Genomic DNA, 17,112 nt, shown 5'->3' with positions numbered 1-17,112 from the left:
TAGTTTTAGGAGATCTCATGGCATGCACAGGCAGCAGGCATGCGTGTGGTGCACAAAGATACACACAGGCAAAGTACCCCCATGCATAAAATGAAAATAGTTATTGAGCCTTTAAAAACAAAGGCCCAACTTTAATCCCAGCACTCAGGAGGCAGAGGCAGGTGGACTGCTGTGAGTTCGAGGCCAGCCTGGTCTACAAAGCGAGTTCCAGGACAGCCAAGGCTATGCAGAGAAACCCTGTCTCAGAAAACAAAGAGAAGAGCTCTTACTATTCTTGAGGAACAGAGTTTGGTTCATGGGGAGCCCTGGGCACATGAACACACACATGTGCACACAATTAAAAATAAAATCTAATTTTGTTTGACGTTCAGGATCATCTTCAGCTGTTCAGTGAGTCTGGAGCCAGACTGGGCTACATGAGTCCCTATCACAAAGGAAAAAAAAAGTAAAACAAACAAAAAATATGGAACCCTTGGACTGCTAGAGAAACACACGGTCTCAAAAAACAATAAAGTAAACTGTTACGTTCTGGACAGGCATGGTAGCACATGGCTTTAGTCTCTTCACTCCAGAAGCAGAGGAGAGTGGATCTCTGTGAATTCAAGCCCAGCCTGATCTACATAATGGGTTCCAGGCCAGCCTGTGCTAGGTAGTGAGTATCTGCCTCAAAAATAAGTAAATAGATAAACTACATCCATGTTGTTCTTATGACATACATACATACATAATGTACCGCGTAACATAAAATTAAAAGAACAAGGTAAAAACCACACACGAATGTTTCTTCCCACTTCACAATGAAATGCCTTACAAGTGGCCAAGACACTATCATCCAGCTTCGGGCAGGTTTCCCTATTGCTCAAGAAACTCTGGAGCTGGTGAGATGGCTACGTGAGTGATGAGACTTGATATAAAACCTGACAATTTGAGTATTTGAGTTCAATATCCAGGATCCACAAGTGTTACACACACACACACACACACACACACACACACACACAGAGAGAGAGAGAGAGAGAGAGAGAGAAACAGATAAAATGTAATTTTTTTTTGCTACAGTCATGTTCATTAGTAACATATTGCAACATATAACATACCAAAAGAGACTGCAGTTATTGTAATACTGTTAACTATTCTTTTTTTTTTAATTTTTTTTATTGCGAAAAGAAGAAAAAAAAAACATAAACAAAAAACAAGTTTCCACCTCCTCCCAGCCTCCCATTTCCCTTCCCCTCCTCCCACCCTTCTCCCCCTCTTCCCACCCTTCTCCCCCTCCTCCCACCCTTCTCCCCCTCCCCCCACTCCTCTCCCCCTCCCTCTCCAGTCCACAGAGCAGTCCGGGTTCCCTGCCCTGTGTTAAGTCCTAGGTCCTCCCCCCTCCGTCCATATCTAGGAAGGTGAACATCCAAACTGGCTAGGCTCCCACAAAGCCAGCACATTAAGTAGGATCAAAACCCCGTGCCATTGTCCTTGGTGTCTCATCAGCCCTCATTGTTCGCCATGTTCAGAGAGTCCGGTTTTATCCCATGCTTTTTCAGTCACAGTCCAGCTGGCCTTGGTGAGCTCCCCGTAGATCAGCTCCACTGTCTCAGTGGGTGGATGCACGCCTCGTGGTCCCGAATTCTTTGCTCATGTTCTCCCTCCTTCTGCTCCTCCTTGGGACCTTGGGAGCTCAGTCCAGTGCTCCTGTGTGGGTCTCTGTCTCTATCTCTATCCATCACCAGATGAAGATTCTATGATGATATGCAAGATATTCGTCAGTATTGCTCTAGGATAGGGTCATTTCAGGTTCCCAAAATGTAATTTTAAGAAGAAAGCTGGGCAGAGGTGGCTCATGCCTTTCATTCCAGCATTCAGGAGGCAGAAGCAAGAGGATCTCTGTGAGTTCAAGGTGAACCTATTCTATACAATAAGTTCATGTCAGCCCGAGCTACATAGTAAGACCCTGTCTTAAGAAAAACAAAAGGAAAGTCGGGGGGGGGGGACACAGAGGGAGGGAGGTAGGAAAGAAGACTATAACCTAATTAATTAATTAATTAATTAACTCTAGCCTGGGATCAGAGGTTAAGAGCACTTGCTGGGAAATCAAGACGACCTGATTAGCCCCACATCAATGCTGGGCACAGTTGCAGGTGCCTATAACCCCAGCATGGGAAAGATGGGGCAGAGCTCCCTGCTAGCTAGCCTATTCTAAACAGCAAGTTTTAGTTTCAGTGAAAGACTGTCTCAAATAAATAAAAACTGGTATTGCTGTTGTTTTGTTAATGTCTCTAAGGCAAGGTCTACCTGGCTTAGACTCACTGTGAACACATTTGGTCTCAAGCCTGTGGCCATCCTGCCTCTGCCTTCCCAGTACTGGGATTGCAGGTATCTACAACCACAGGCCAGCAGGAAAGCTGAGCATCCATACCCATAGACAGACTTCAGCTAGTGTCTCCTGTAGTCCAGGTTAGCCTCATACTTGCTTTGTAGATGAAGATGCCCTAGAACTCCTGACCCTCCTGCCTTTACCTCCCTAGTGCAGGAACGCTAGATCACTGCAGCATGAAGCACCATGCACAGTTTATGGATTGCTAGCGATGGAACCAGGGGCTTCCCACTCGCTGGGTAAGCAGGCAAGCATTCTAGCAACCACGCTCCATTTATAAACTCCCTACCCTTCTGTTTTGTTTTCACTTTTTTTCAGACAGGATTTTGTGGTGTGTCCTGACTTACCAGATACTCGCCGTGTTGCCTAGACTGGCAATGCTCTTGCCTCAGCTTCCCAACCAAAGAGACCACAGATGAATGCTACCACAAACCTATGCTCTTACCCACTGTGTGTGATGCCAGAGCAGCCTTTGCCATTTTACAATGAAGAAAGGGGCCTAGTGGATTATCAGAATAAATCTCCCTCTGGGTGACATTGCTGAGCTACTGATTAACCAGGCCTGAGGCTACCTCTGGACTTTCTGTGATGCAGGGAGTGATGCCTCTTCCTTATTGTTTAAATCACTTTCACTCTTCAAGTAAAAGTTTGATTCACCGGGCTAGCCTTCACCTGCACATTGGGCTAGCCTTCAGCAGCAAACAGGCAGAGTCTTGCAAACATTCAAGAAAGGTGTCATCACCAACTCAGAGAATATCAAGAGGGGTGACTTCTCAACTAATTTATTTTATTTTATTAACTTTTATTTATTTTGGGCTGTACATGGTAGTGCATACCTTTATTCTCAGCACTCAAGAGGCAGAGGCAGGTGGCTCTCTGTGAGTTTGTGAACAGCCTGGTCTATATAGTAAGTTCCAGGTCAAACCAAGGCTGCATAGTGAGACCCTGTCTCAAAAAAAGAGGGGATGGGTGGAAAACGGGACAGGGCTTAGCAGTTAAGAGCACCTACCATTCAGCCACCTATAACCTCAGCTCCAGAAGGGTTCAGTACCCCTCCAAGGGCATCTACACTCACTTACACACACGCGCGCGCACACACACACACACAATCAAAATAATAAAAGTAAATCTTAAAAATAATTAGATGATGCTGTTTTAAGCTGGGCACTTAGTTCAGTTGCTACAGTACTTGCCTGGCATGAAGGCCCCCGAGGAAGATTCCCAGCACTATGTGAAACCAGTGTGACCATATGTTCACATAATCCTAGCACGCTGGACGTAGATGCAGGGAGATCAGAAATTCAAGGTTGTGGGTCTGGAGAGATGGCTCAACAGTAAGGAACATGAACCACTCTCCCAGAGATCCAAGTTCAAGTGGCTCACAACCGTCTATAACTCCAGCTCCAAACGTCCTGGCATCCACAGTGCAGTTGCAGTCCTGTGCATGTATCCACGTGCGCGCGCACACACACACACACATACACTCCTACACTCACGTAAAAATGTTAGGGATGGTGGTGCATGCCTTCAATCCCAGCACTCAGAAGCCAGAGGCAGAAGGATCTCTGTGAGTTTGAGGTCAGCTTGACTCACCTATTGAGTCCCAAGCCATCCAGAGCTACCGAGTGAGATCCTGTCTCAAAATAAAATAAAGTAAAATAAAATAAAAACTTTTTTTTTGGGGGGGGGTTGAGACAGGGTTTCTCTGTAGCTTTGGAGCCTGTCTTGGAACTAGCTCTTGTAGACCAGGCTGGCCTAGAAATCACAGAGATCCGCCTGCCTCTGCCTCCCAAGTGCTGAGATTAAAGGTGTGCGCCACCACCACCTGGCTAGAAATAAAAACCTTTAAAAAGAAAGAAAAAAGTAAATGCAAGGGCTATAGATATGACTTAGTAGCTAAGAGCATGTAGTAATGAACCAGGCGGTGAGTGAGTGCTTGTCTAGCATGTATGAGCCCTGGGTGACATTCCATAGTGCTGTGTAAACTGTAGTTTCCACCTGGGAGGAGAGCAGGGGGGGTGAGGGGGGGCCAGAAAGTCAAGGTCACCCTCCCATACCTCCCACAGTGAGTTTGAATTGAAACAAGCCTGGGACACATGAGACCCTGACTCAAAAGTGAAAAAAAAAAATGTCTCAGGGCTGTGATATAATTCCTTGGTAGAACATCTGCCTAGCAGGTTCAATCTACAGCACAGGGGGAAAGAGAAGCAAGAAACCAGGTGGTGGTGGCGCATGCCTTTAATCCCAGCACTCGGGAGGCAGAGGCAGGCGGATCTCTGTGAGTTCGAGGCCAGCCTGGTCTACAAAGGGAGTTCCAGGACAGGCTCCAAAGCTACAGAGAAACCCTGTCTCTAAAAACAAAAAAAAAAACCTATGGCCATTGGGGATGTTGAGATGACCCAGCAGTAAGGATGCTTGCTGCCAAGCCTAAGGACCTGAGTTTAATCCCTGGAACCCATATCATAGAACAGACCTAAATCTCACACTATCCTCTGCCCTCCACACTCACATCATGGTACCCACACACACTAATTAATTAACTAATTAACTCATATAATTTTAAGCCTACAATTCCAGTACTGAAGAGACAGGCAGATATCCAAGAGTTCAAAGCCAGTCTGTTCTACATAGAGAATTCTAGCCAGGACTACATAGAGAGACTTTGTCTCAAAAGCAAAACAAACAAATATCACTCCCAAAAAAGTAAAAAAATAAATAAATGAGCCGGGTGGTGGTGGCACACGCCTTTAATCCCAGCACTTGGGGGCAGAGGCAGGCAGATCTCTGTGAGTTCGAGACCAGCCTGGTCTACAAGAGCTAGTTCCAGGACAGGCTCCAAAACCACAGAGAAACCCTGTCTCGAAAAATCAAAAATAAATAAATAAATAAATAAATAAATGAACAAAAAGAGTGGTATATTATGATTAAGTTGACTTGATACTAAACTACATGCTGATTTATTGTTTTTCTTCTTTTTAAAACTGGAGCTAACAATAAATTCTGTTTGTTATTATACTTCTGGGTTTATTTATTTTTGTATTATTATCTGTTTGTTTGTTTACTTGAGACACAGGGTTTCACTATGGAGCCTTGGCTGGCCTGGACTCGCAGACATCAGCCTGCCTCTGCTGGGGTTAATGGTGAGTCACCACCATGCTCCACGGGGTGCTTGCACTTTAAACCCTGGTACCATGTTAAATTTCTTCCTTGCTTTGATTTCCTGATGCAGTGGTTGCCTGGTGGGAGCAAGAACTGCTCCCTTGGGCTGGAGAGATGGCTCAGTGGCTAAGAGCATTGCCTGCTCTTCCAAAGGTCCTGAGTTCAATTCCCAGCAACCACATGGTGGCTTACAACCATCTGTAATGAGGTCTGGTGCCCTCTTCTGGCCTGCAGACATACACACGGACAGAATATTGTATACATAATAAATAAATAAATATTTAAAAAAAGAAACTGTGGGGAAAATAAAGTAAGCTAAAATAATAAAAAAAAAGATTTAAAAAAAAAAAAAAGGACTGCTCCCTTAGATCTCTTAGATCCCACTTTTCCTGTTCATCCACTCCTTCCGTTTGTTTGTTCATTTGTTTTGAAGGAGGATGCCCTGCGGTTCAGTGAGTACCTGATCCTCCTGCCACCACCCAAGTGCCTGGATTAGGGGATTACACTGTACATCCCCAGGGCCTTCGAGACTCTGCCCTTTCTTAAAACCTGCCACCAAATAAATTCCTTCACAGTAGAGAAAGGGACTGATCCCATGGTCTGATCACGTTCCATGCAAATCTGATATTTATTTGAAGACTTTATATTCTACCTCAGAAAAGTACATAGTTTCATATTCTGGTCCAGGATATAATCACAATTATTGTAATATATAACAGAAAAAATAAATAAGTCTTTTTATTTCTTTTTAAAATGTTTTTATTCTATTTATTTATTTATGGGGAAGGAATACATGTCACAATGTCCATGTGAAGGTGAGAGACAACCTAAAGGAATTTGTCCTCCTTCCACGACTGTGAGTCCCAGGGATTGAACTGGGTCCCCTGGCTTGGTAGCATCTGCCTTACCCACCCAGCCACCTCCCTAAGGCTCTGAATTCTTCCGGTTAGGGAAAGATGAACTCCACAGAAGCTACATGTCATTCAAGTGGCAGAGGGGTTTCAACGGGTTTTGAGATCCGAGTCTGAACGGCTGGGCCCCATGGCCATTGCCAGAGTCTCTACAGCACCCCACCTTCACGTTGCTCCTGGAGAGATCCTGAACTGGTGGCCCAAGGCCATCAGATTAATCTCTCAGTGACACCTCTTTCATCCCAGTCCAAGGACCTGCTTATCGGTCAATTTATAAGTCAGTCAGCCCGGCTTTTAAAGTTCTCCTCTGAGGCCCCGGCTACCCTAGCCAATGTTATCTGGCCCGCAGCACTCAGCCCACCTAGGGCCTTATCACTCACCACTGCCTGTCCTCCTGCTCTGTCCTCCTGAAACCCTGGCTGGTCCACAACTTCCAGAAGCTTTCAGGGCTGCAAAGGAAAGATCAGGGACAGCAAGTTAGCCGCTGTTCTAAATTATTCTCCGTGCTTCCTATAAATAAATCCTCTTTGTCCTCAAAGACTTGGAACTTGTGTGGGGGTGAGAGTAGCTGCAAAATTGGTTAGCCTGCCGGAAGAACCTGAAGATGGGTGCTCAGGTAATTCCCACATAGACAGTCTTTCTTGTCTGGTCCCAGCCGGCCACCATTCGTATTGGCACAGTTTAACTTAAAGTTCCCTTATATCAAGGTTTTCGTGGGTTATTTCTTTTTCCAATTTAAAATTAGTTATTAGTGTGTGATAACACTAATCAATAGAGTTGTGGCAATGGGAAGAAAAGTCCAAGACTGTCCCTTTAGCGGGAAAAGGGGCTTGCGACCAAGCCTGATAACCTGAATTCAATTCCTGGGACTTGTGTGGTAGAAGGAAAGAAACAAGAAATTGATCTCCTCTGGCCTTCACACCTTTGTTGTAGAAATTGTGACCCTACAGACATCTATATGCAGAGAAAAAAAAATAATAAATGTGATTTAAATTTAAAAGGGGGAGGGTGTGGTGGCTCCTGCTTTTAATTCCAGCAATTAGGAAGAAGTGGGTGGGTCTCCGTGAGTTCAAGGCCAGTCTGGTTTACTGAGCAAGTTTCAGGGCAGTCAGGGGCTACAGGAAGACCCCACCTAATTCTAATCAAACAATCAATCAATCAATCAATTTCCTGCCCTCCCTGAAACTCAGCCTCTGCAGGCAACTCATTCAGGACATGCATTTTACTTACACTTAGACTCACTCTGGACGTGAGCCTCTATTGAGACCCCAGTAAACCTCAGACACTGCTGGGCCGTGAACAATGCAGAGGACTAGAGCTCTTTTACCTTCTGTGTTCAAAGTCTTATGTAGCCCAGGCTCGCCTCAAACTCTACACAATCAAGAAGGACCCTAAACTCCTGACCCCATTCCTCCTCTGACTCCCAAGTGCCATCACAAGCAGCTTTGTGCCTGTGTGTGTGTGTGAGTGTGTGTCTGTGTGTGTGTGTGTGTGTGTGTGTGTGTGATGTGTTGAGTTGTTACACTGTGTCATCCAAGCTGACCAGAAGACCTCACACTCCTCCTGGGCTCAGTTTCCCTACTCTGGGTCTCGGGCACTCTATCAGGTCTGGTCCAGGTTTATCTTAAAGAAGAAAATATTGTCCTGTATAGATGAAGATACACTTTAGTTTCCTTCTTAATAACTTACCTTCTTCTTTTTCTTAAACCCTCTATAAAACAGGCTGGCCTTGAATCTGCCAGCCTCTGCCTCCAGAATGCTGGGATTGAAGGTATGCACCACCATACCCAGCTCATTAAAAATATTTATTCATTTTGTGTTTACATGTATGTGTGTGGGTACACGTGTGACAATGGAGGTCAGAGGACGACTTGTGGGAGTCAGCTCTTCCTTCTCCACTCGGGGCTTCATCGCTCACTGAGCCATCTAGTCAGCAGGCCACGCCTTCCTTCCCCATCTTTAGACAGAGACTGTCTATGAGGCTGGTCTCTAACTTTTGGTCCTCCTGCCTCAGAACCCCACTGGGATTACAGGTATAAGCCAGTATGTTCAGCCCCATTTCGTTCTTTTAATTTGTAAAAAAAATAATATACTTATTATTGTGTGTATGAGAGACAGGGAGATAGCTCTGTGACATGGGTACTGACATCAAAGGACAGTTTGGAGGAATCAGTTCTCTCCTTCCACTATGGTTTCTTTTTTTTTTTTTAATTTTTTTATGATTTATTTATCTTTATTTTATGTGCATTGGTGTGAGGGTGTCAGATCCCTTGGAACTGGATTTTCAGACAGTTGTGAGCTGCCATGTGGGTGCTGGGAATTGAACCCGGGTCCTCTGGAAGAGCAGTCAGTGCTCTTAACCGCTGAGCCATTTCTCCAGCCCCCTCCACTATGGTTTCTTTTCTTCTTCTTCTCCTTCTCCTTCTTCTTCTTTTATTTATTTATTTATTTTTGGTTCCCTGACCAGGCTTTTTGTTTGTTTTGTTTCTTTTCTTTTCTTTTCTTTTTTGAGACAGGGTTTCTTTCTGTATCAGTCCTGGCTGTTCTGGAACTAGCTCTGTAGACCAGGGTAGCCTCAAACTCACAGAGATCCACCTGCCTCTGCCTCCAGAGTGCTGGGATCAAAGGTGTGTGCCACCACCAATAGCTCCACTGTGGTTTTGTAGCCTAGAACTCACCTCAGGCTTAGTTGCAGGCACCGTTACCTGCTGAATCACTTCACTGCCAATTTTTTTCCAAAATCGAAACATGGTAATGGGCACAAATTATGATAGAGAATTGCTTTTCTAGTTCTGTTAATGGACTTTCATTTTTGACGGTGGATAAGGACATAAAAATGTATTTGATAGTGAAGGTGTAAAATCCAGTGTGAATTCTACAGCCTCAGGATGGCTGTCCTAACTGGATAGAAGTTCACTGAGACTTTGGGTATCATTAATTTTGGTGTGTGATGTTTTTATGTCCAAGTTTTTATTTTACTTATTTATTTTTTGATATGCTGACCACTTTAATTTAAAAGCCATTCTAAATAGTGACTTACAGCTGGAAACGTGCAGGGCCGTTCTCTACATTAAATACCATCAGGTCTGTGTTCTAAGAATGAAGACTCAGTCTGGACTTCACTGTGCTAGGGTTCACTTCCGTCTCCTGTGGCTAGGGCACTGCACAGATGGGGCGCTCTGCTGAGCTCTGAAGATGTACATTGCTCCTATTCAGCCACAGGACAGGAGCCGTCCTCTCTGGGCCAGAAAAGCAAAGTGCCAGATACTAGTTTCCCATGAAGTAGCAATGCTCTGTTAGCTGTTTTGTTGTTCCACATTTTACCGCCCCATATATGGCTTTATTTTGTTTTTGATACAGGTCTATTTGATTAGCCCTGGATGGCTGAGAACTTGCTATATAGACCAGACTGGCCTCCAACTCAGAGATCTGCCTACCTCTGTTTCCCAACTGCTGGGATTAAAGGCTTATGCCAACACACATGGCTGTTTTTGTTTTTTTATAATAAAGTTAACTGGATTTAGAATAAAAGAAAAAGAATATAGGAGCACCTCAAAATTAAAAGTAAAAAAGAGAGAGGGTCTGGGTATTGAGCTTAACACTGGAATATTTGCCTAATATATACAAGGACCCACGCCCAACCCCTAGTGTGGCCCACAAACAACCACAGACAGATAATATAGCCCCAATACCCACTCCAACCTGCATGGACTCTGAAAACATTAGCCTAAGAACCAAAAAGGAATGCATGCTATAGTATTCCATTTATGTGAAGCAAACAGAGTCTCTAAGTCTGCAGAGCAGGGTGGTGCACGCATACAGTCCCAGCACTGGAGAGGTGGAGTCAGGAAGATAAGGGGTTTAAGGTCATCCTCAGCTACCCAGAGAGTTCTGGGACAGCCTGGGATACACAGGGAGACCCCATCTAAAGAAAAACGTAAAAATCTGTAGAGACAAAAAATAGACATAGGAGGAGGATTGCTGGGACTCACTGGCCAGCCAGCCAAAGAACCACAAGCTCCATGTTGAATGAGAGCCCCTGTCTCAGAACAATTAAAAAGAGAAAGAACAAGCCACACCGCCTCTGGCCCTCAAGTGTGTGTGAGTGTCCGTGTGCACACCCCTACACACGCTCACATGTACATATACACACACATGCAGAGAGAGAAAGAAGCAAAAACAAGTATTTTAGTCTCGATAACGATTTGATGGTCACTTTCTCTCTTTGGTGGCTTGATACGAATGATTGACAGTACAGGACAACAAGTGTAAACAAAATTTTAGGTAGACTACAGGATGGATGGGCAGATGGACAGATCCATGAAACGAGGGATGAAGCGAGTGTAAACAACTCAAAATTCAGAGCCATTTCCACCCATGGTACCCTACCAAAGAGTGACTTCAAGCTCTGGGGAATGCAGGGAACTAAGGTCACATTGCTGTTTGATCTGCTTGGTTGTTCAAGGTCTATGCTCCTGTGCTGAGCTCCTGTGTCTCTCTGAAGAAAAGTAGGGGTAGGTCAGCAGCCCCACGTTTTTGTTTGTTTTGTTTTTGAGACAGGGTTTCTGTGTGTAGCCCTGGCTGGCCTGGAACTCACTCCGTAGACCAGGCTGGAGCATCTCCACTCTCCTGAGTTCCCTTACGGCAGAAGAAGGTGGAGCACACAGTGGAAGACAGACCATGAAAGCAAGCCCGGGCTGAGCAGAAGCATCTGGTCTCTGAGCAGATAAGACAAAGGTCAGCTCCATTCTCCCCTGATAGGCAGCTGCCTTTGCTGAGACTTGCCTAGGAGCCCCAGAAATGCCTTGAGCAACACATTTTTCACCCTCACTCCACCCCCACCCTGGAGATAGTTTCATGGAGCCCAGACTGGTGTTGAACTGGGTATGTAGCTCAGGGTGATCCTCCTGCCTCCACCTTCTGAGTACTGGGGTGACAGGCAGGTGACAACATTGTACCCTGCCACTCACTTTTTAACCCCTCCACCGTTTCACTGGCTCTTCCTCCAATGGTGTCCAGGCGAAGCCAAAGCCCCCATTTCTCCCTTGGGTACACCTCAATGAGTTGTCTTGTTCGATTCAATTAGTCAGCTTTTGCCTTTCTCTAGCTCCAGTCTCCATCCCAAACCCCCACCACATCACAGAATCCCCACTGGACATAACACTGATACTCTACAGATCTCAAAACCCACTGTCCCATCTCTTTTGTTTTGTGTGCCCATTAACTGGGATCGGCTGAGTTACTTCTCCCGTCCCAGTCGATGAAACAGTCTGCAATTGAGTCCTGTCGCCACGGCTTCCAGATGCTCGCGGAATCTGGTCCTTCTGACTGGCGCAGTTGTCTCTCCATCTCCCAGCGCCAGCTCTAGCCTGTGCTCTCCATGGCTCCCCAAGCAGGCTTTCAGAACCTTCAGGAATATACTGCTTCCTCCACTTCTTATAAACCTCAAACCCCTTACCACTACAGGGTAAAATCCAGACTCCCAAAGCTTCAGGACCACCAAGTTCTGGCCTGAAATATGGCAAGTAGGTCATTAGAAGAAAGAAAGAAAAGAAAAAAGGAAAAGGCTGCCGTGGTGTAGCTGCAGTGCTTAGACCCAAATTCTCTCTCCAGCCTCGTATTCTCTTCCCTAGCACAGAAGCATCTAGACTTGGCACCATGGAATGTGCCCAGTACTGGTGAGTTTGCTTAGCCCAGAGACTTCTGTCTGCTAAAAGCTTTCTCTCACCTTTCTCCACCACACTAGACGTGCCCTGTACCCTTCAAGGCCAGTCGGATGCCATCTGCAAAGAACCTCAGCTCCCTGCTGAGATGTGAAGAATGGGTGTAGTGAGAAAGGGGTCACCATGAAAACTGAGCAGCGAAGGAAGAGAACCCTGACTCTGCCATGGGCCTAGAGTCCAGGGCCCTGTTCTCAGCCTGCTCTTTGTGACTGTCTGGAGGACAGATGCCAACCATTTCTATAAAGGTCACGAAGGCATGCACAGAGCAGAAAACACAGAGCTATTAAGTGAACCAAATCCTACTAGGCAACTAGCCTGTGCTCGTCTTCACTCAGGATACCAAACCCCAGCGCCATGAGAGGCATAAGAGAGAGGCAAGGGCAGAGGCTGGATAGGAAGGCGGGACCAATCTTGAGGGGACTGTGCCAAAGGCAACAGAGCACTTTTGTTTCAGGTCAGCATCTAACTGTTAGCCCAGGTTGGCCTTAAACCCTATGTACCTTAGGATGGCGTGCAATAATCCTCCTACATCAGCCCCAAGATCTGGGGACACCACTGTGCTCAGCCTAAGAGCAAATTATGTGTTTTGACTTTTGTCATGGAACCCATGCTGGTCTCAAACTCTGAGTCTTCCTGCTTCTACCTCCCAAGCGCTGAGATTACAGGTACATCACACTATGTTGAAGACTCAGTCCTTAGGAGGCAGAGGCAGACAGAATTTTGTGAGTTAGAGGCCAGACTCATCTACATGTGGTGTTTCAGGTCAGGCAGGGCAATAGAGTAAATCCTTGTCTCAAAACACACAAGCAACATATATGAATTCCAGTACAATATCACCCATGCACATTCAAGTTTTAGCAGCACAGGCACGGAAGGGTTAATAGTAATTTATTGTACATTTCAAACTTGTTAAGGGGTCTTAATCAAAACCAGAAACTGAATTCTAAGCATTTAGGGTCTGGGGACATGTAAGTGGGGAGCCATTAAAAGGTTCTTGGAAACAAAATCCTGAAAAATTCCAAGAGCAGTAGGCATAGCTCCCTGGGCTATGCTCCCAATTATTCGGAGGCTAAGGCAGGATTGATAGTTCAAGGATAGCTTGAGCTACACAGCAAAACACTTTCTCAAAACAAGTAACAAAAAACCCCTCGCTCTCTTTTTAATTTTATTTATTTATTGACTTATTTATTTATTTTTGAGACAGGGTTTCTCTGTGTAACAGTCCGAGCTGTCTTGGAACTCATTCTGTAGACCAGGCTGGCCTCTGCACCCTAAGCGTTGGGATTAAGGAAGAGTACCACCATCACCCGGCGAAACTTCTCTTTCCAAATTTTATTTGTGTATGTGTGTAGGGGGTGCATGTTGTGTGTGGGAAGGGGGGGTGTATTTACCTCACTGCATGCGTGGCAATGAGGACATCTTGAAGGAGTGGGTCCTCTCCTTCCATCACATGGGTTTCAGGGTTCAAACACCTGCCATGAGGCTTGATGGCAAGCACCCTTACCAACCGTGCCAACTTGCCAGGCGCCAGGTCAGAAAATTGCTAAGACCCAAAGGGGGCTAAAAGATGAAGTCAGTCCTGTGTGGGTTCGTTTCTCTCTGGTTCCTACTGAGTCAGGACCTCCGCAGTCTTGGACACAGGAAGCTGAGCTGGAGTAGATGCTATCACAGAAAGAATGTGGGAGAGAGAGCCCACGGCGACAGCAAACAACTACATTTAAGGAGTAGGTGGAGAAGAGGCCACTGAAGGAGCCGGGCAGCTTAGGAGATCATAGGGAAAGACGGGCAGAGCCGCCGGTGGGCCAGGACCCCTCCCTCCAATAGACCTCCCTGTATTAACTTGCCCTTCGGAGGACCACCCCCTGGACGGACACATTCCTCCTTTAGATATGCTAACAGAGGCCAAAGGGTAAAGGTCGAGGCTTGCTCAGCCTCCCAGCCTTTGTGTCTCTCTCAATCGGCTGCATATCTTTGCTCTGACCCATTAGGGACCAATTCACACGTGAGCTATCTCCACTCCATTTCAGTTTCTGGGAAGAGGATTCTACACTAACTTCCCATGATGGTGTGGGATGTGACCAGAGACACAAGCCCAGTAGACTCCAAGTCAGGTTCAAACAGAGGCTCTGCCGGGGGCACAGTACAACTGACTGTTGTACATAAGCCTCATGTTCGTGTCTGTACAGCAGGGGAATCTAAATCGCTTGGTAGGCAGAGGTGGTCTAAAATGTCCAGTTTATAACGCGTGCGGTTAATTCCATGTTAGTGCTTCCCTTCATGCCCTGTTCCAAAGCTATGGCGCCAGAGCAGGGAAATGCAGAAACTGAGGCCGGCCCTGGTCTTCCCAGTGAGAACCTATCTGAAGGAAAGGAAAGGGACTGAATTGGGGTTCACACCTAGAAGCACGGATTGACTGACTAACCGATTGGCTTGCTGTACCAGGCCGCTTACATGCTAGAAAAGGATTCTATTGCTGAGTCAGTTCTTTATCTTTGCAAAGGCTAATATATTTTTTTAAAATTGGCACGTGTTTATGTAAACATATGTGCAGATGCCAGTGTTTGCATCCATGCATGTGAGTGGGGAGGTCGTAGAAGGATGCTGGACATCTGTCTCTGCTTTATTCCCTGTGACAAGGTCTCTCACTGAAGCAGAAGCTTGCCATTTTGGGTAGGATTGCTGGCCATGGAGCACCTTGCCTCTGCCCCTCAGTTCTGGGGTCATAGCCGTGTTAAGCCTTGCCTAGGTTTTTATGTTGTTTTGTTTCTTTTTTTTTGGGGGGGGGGTTTCGAGACAGGGTTTCTCTGTAGCTTTGGAGCCTGTCCTGGAACTAGCTCTGTAGACCAGGCTGGTCTCGAACTCACAGAGATCCGCCTGCCTCTGCCTCCTGAGTGCTGGGATTAAAGGCGTGCGCCACCATCGCCCGGCTTGTTGTTTTGTTTCTTAAAACAGAGTTTCTCTGTGTAGCTCTGGCTGTCCTGGAACTCTGTAGATCAGGCTTCGAACTCACAGAGATCCTCCTGCCTCTGCCTCCCGAGTGCTGGGATCAAGGGCGTGCACCACCACTGCTTGGCTCTAGCCTAGCTTTTATATGTGTAGTAGGCATTCAGACTCGCGGTGGCACAGCAAGCATTCTTTACAGTGGGCCACATCCCCGGTCCTCTAATGATTACTTTCCCTGTCTTTTCCTTTTTTGTTATTTTGAAACAGGGTCCATCTTCTGTAGTTCCACTGGCCTTAAACTCACCACTTGAGAGAGGATGACCTTGAACTCCTGATCCACTTTCTCCACCTGCCTGAACACTGGGATTACACAGTGCTAGGATTATAGGTATGCAACACAACGCTCTGTGTGTGTGTGTGTGTGTGTGTGTGTGTGTGTGTGTGTAAAATGGTGTTATTAGGTATCCTAGGCTGGTCTTGAATTCCAAATCGTGGGATTATAGGTATATGCCATCAGGCCAGATATCATCCCCAAGTGATTCTGAAACTGAGCTGAGAGCAACAGGACTTTCCCCAGGCAGGACTCAAGCCTCTTTTTCTTGTACCTCTCTATAAAGAATTTATTTTACAGCTGGGCGGTGGTGGCCCTTTAATCCCAGTACTCAGGAAGCAGGGGGCAGGGGATCTCTGTAACTTCAAGGCCAGACTGGTATACAGAGCAAGTTCCAGGACAAAGATACACAGAAAAACCCTGTCTCAAAAAAAAAAAAGAAAGAAAGAAAGAAAGAAAAGAAAAGAAAAAGAAAAAAGAAAGAAAAGAAAAAAATAATTTATCTTACATAATTGGGCATGATGATATGGTGATGGATGCCTATGAACTCAGCAGTTAAGCATTAAGGGGCAGAAGGAGCAGAGATTTAGGGTCATCCTCAGCTATAGACTGAATCTGAAGACAATGTGGGCTATAAGAGATGCTGCTGCAAAAAACAAAAACAAATGAATCCAGTCAGTTCATGGATCTCTGGGAGATCAAGGCCAGCCAGGTCTACACAGCGAGTTCCAGGATAGCCAGAGATATATAGTAAGACCCTGTCTCAAAAACAAACAAACCCACGATTTACTGGCTCGGTAAACTACTTCTCCGTGGGATGTCCTATCCATCCCATATCGGAAATTCCCAGAGGGCCAGACCCCTCCTAAACTGGATATAATTATTCTCAAATCAACAATCTATTGAGTCAAACCTCTTCATCCATAACAATAATCTTATTATCAGAGGGCAACTGGAGCTTCCTAATTTATTAATATATTCTCTCATTTGCAGTTGCCCCCTAAGCACTCCACAGCATGAATAATTGAGAATTCACAGAATTCTGGGGTTGGGCTAGGACGGATGAGAAGAGAAAGGAGCTAAGCAGAGAGAGTGACTCATGACTACAAGCCAAGCCCAGCCTCAGCGCCTGGGAGAGGAAGTCTGGAGGATCCCAGTTCAAGGCCAGCCTGGGACACGGAGATGGCTGCAAAAAACCCTATAGTCTCCTCACTCAGGAGGCTACTGCAATAGAATGATCCCAAGTTTCAGCCTAAACTACAGAGCAAGACTTGAAGGAGGAGGAGAGGAGGAAAGTGGGAAAGGAAAGGGGCTGCGGCGATGATCAGTGGCTATTGTAGGGGACCAGAGTTCAGGTCCCGGCACCCACATGGAAGCTAGCAACTGCCTATAACTCCAGCTCCAGTGGACCCAACTCCTTCTTCTGGCCTCTTTACGTGGTATTTGCATGCATGTGAACGTACACATGTGCACACAACACACAGAGATAAAAATAAAATAAACCGTAGGTTGGCTATGGTGGCACATGCCTTTAGTCCCAGAAATGAGGAGGCAGAGGGGCCAGCTTGGTCTACATAGTGAGCTTCAGCTTAGCCTGGTCTACATAGTGAGGCCTTATCTAAGACAATGTGTGCATGGGTCCCTGTCCCAGTCTTGGTTTGTTGGCTCAGAGAGATA

At 46.0% G+C, this 17,112-nt stretch overlaps 1 protein-coding gene across 2 annotated transcripts in view; it reads right to left on the bottom strand.

The window, feature by feature from the left end:
- The window catches only part of Ccnd3 (cyclin D3), a 90,711-nt gene that overhangs the window by 11,100 nt on the left and 62,499 nt on the right, over positions 1 to 17,112 (bottom strand). For both annotated transcript variants that reach the window (XM_041655406.1, XM_041655408.1), the window contains one exon: positions 6,819 to 6,887. The gene's annotated coding sequence lies outside the window, so the exon portion shown is untranslated. The remainder of the gene's footprint in view (positions 1 to 6,818; positions 6,888 to 17,112) is intronic.

This window comes from Microtus oregoni, unplaced genomic scaffold (assembly GCF_018167655.1).
Source record: "Microtus oregoni isolate MIOR12 unplaced genomic scaffold, Mior012 000007F_ref0000211, whole genome shotgun sequence".
In the NCBI taxonomy this organism is placed as follows: Eukaryota; Metazoa; Chordata; class Mammalia; order Rodentia; family Cricetidae; genus Microtus; species Microtus oregoni.
The sequence above is the reverse complement of the archived record's forward strand: the minus strand, read 5'-3'. Positions and strand labels throughout refer to the sequence as shown.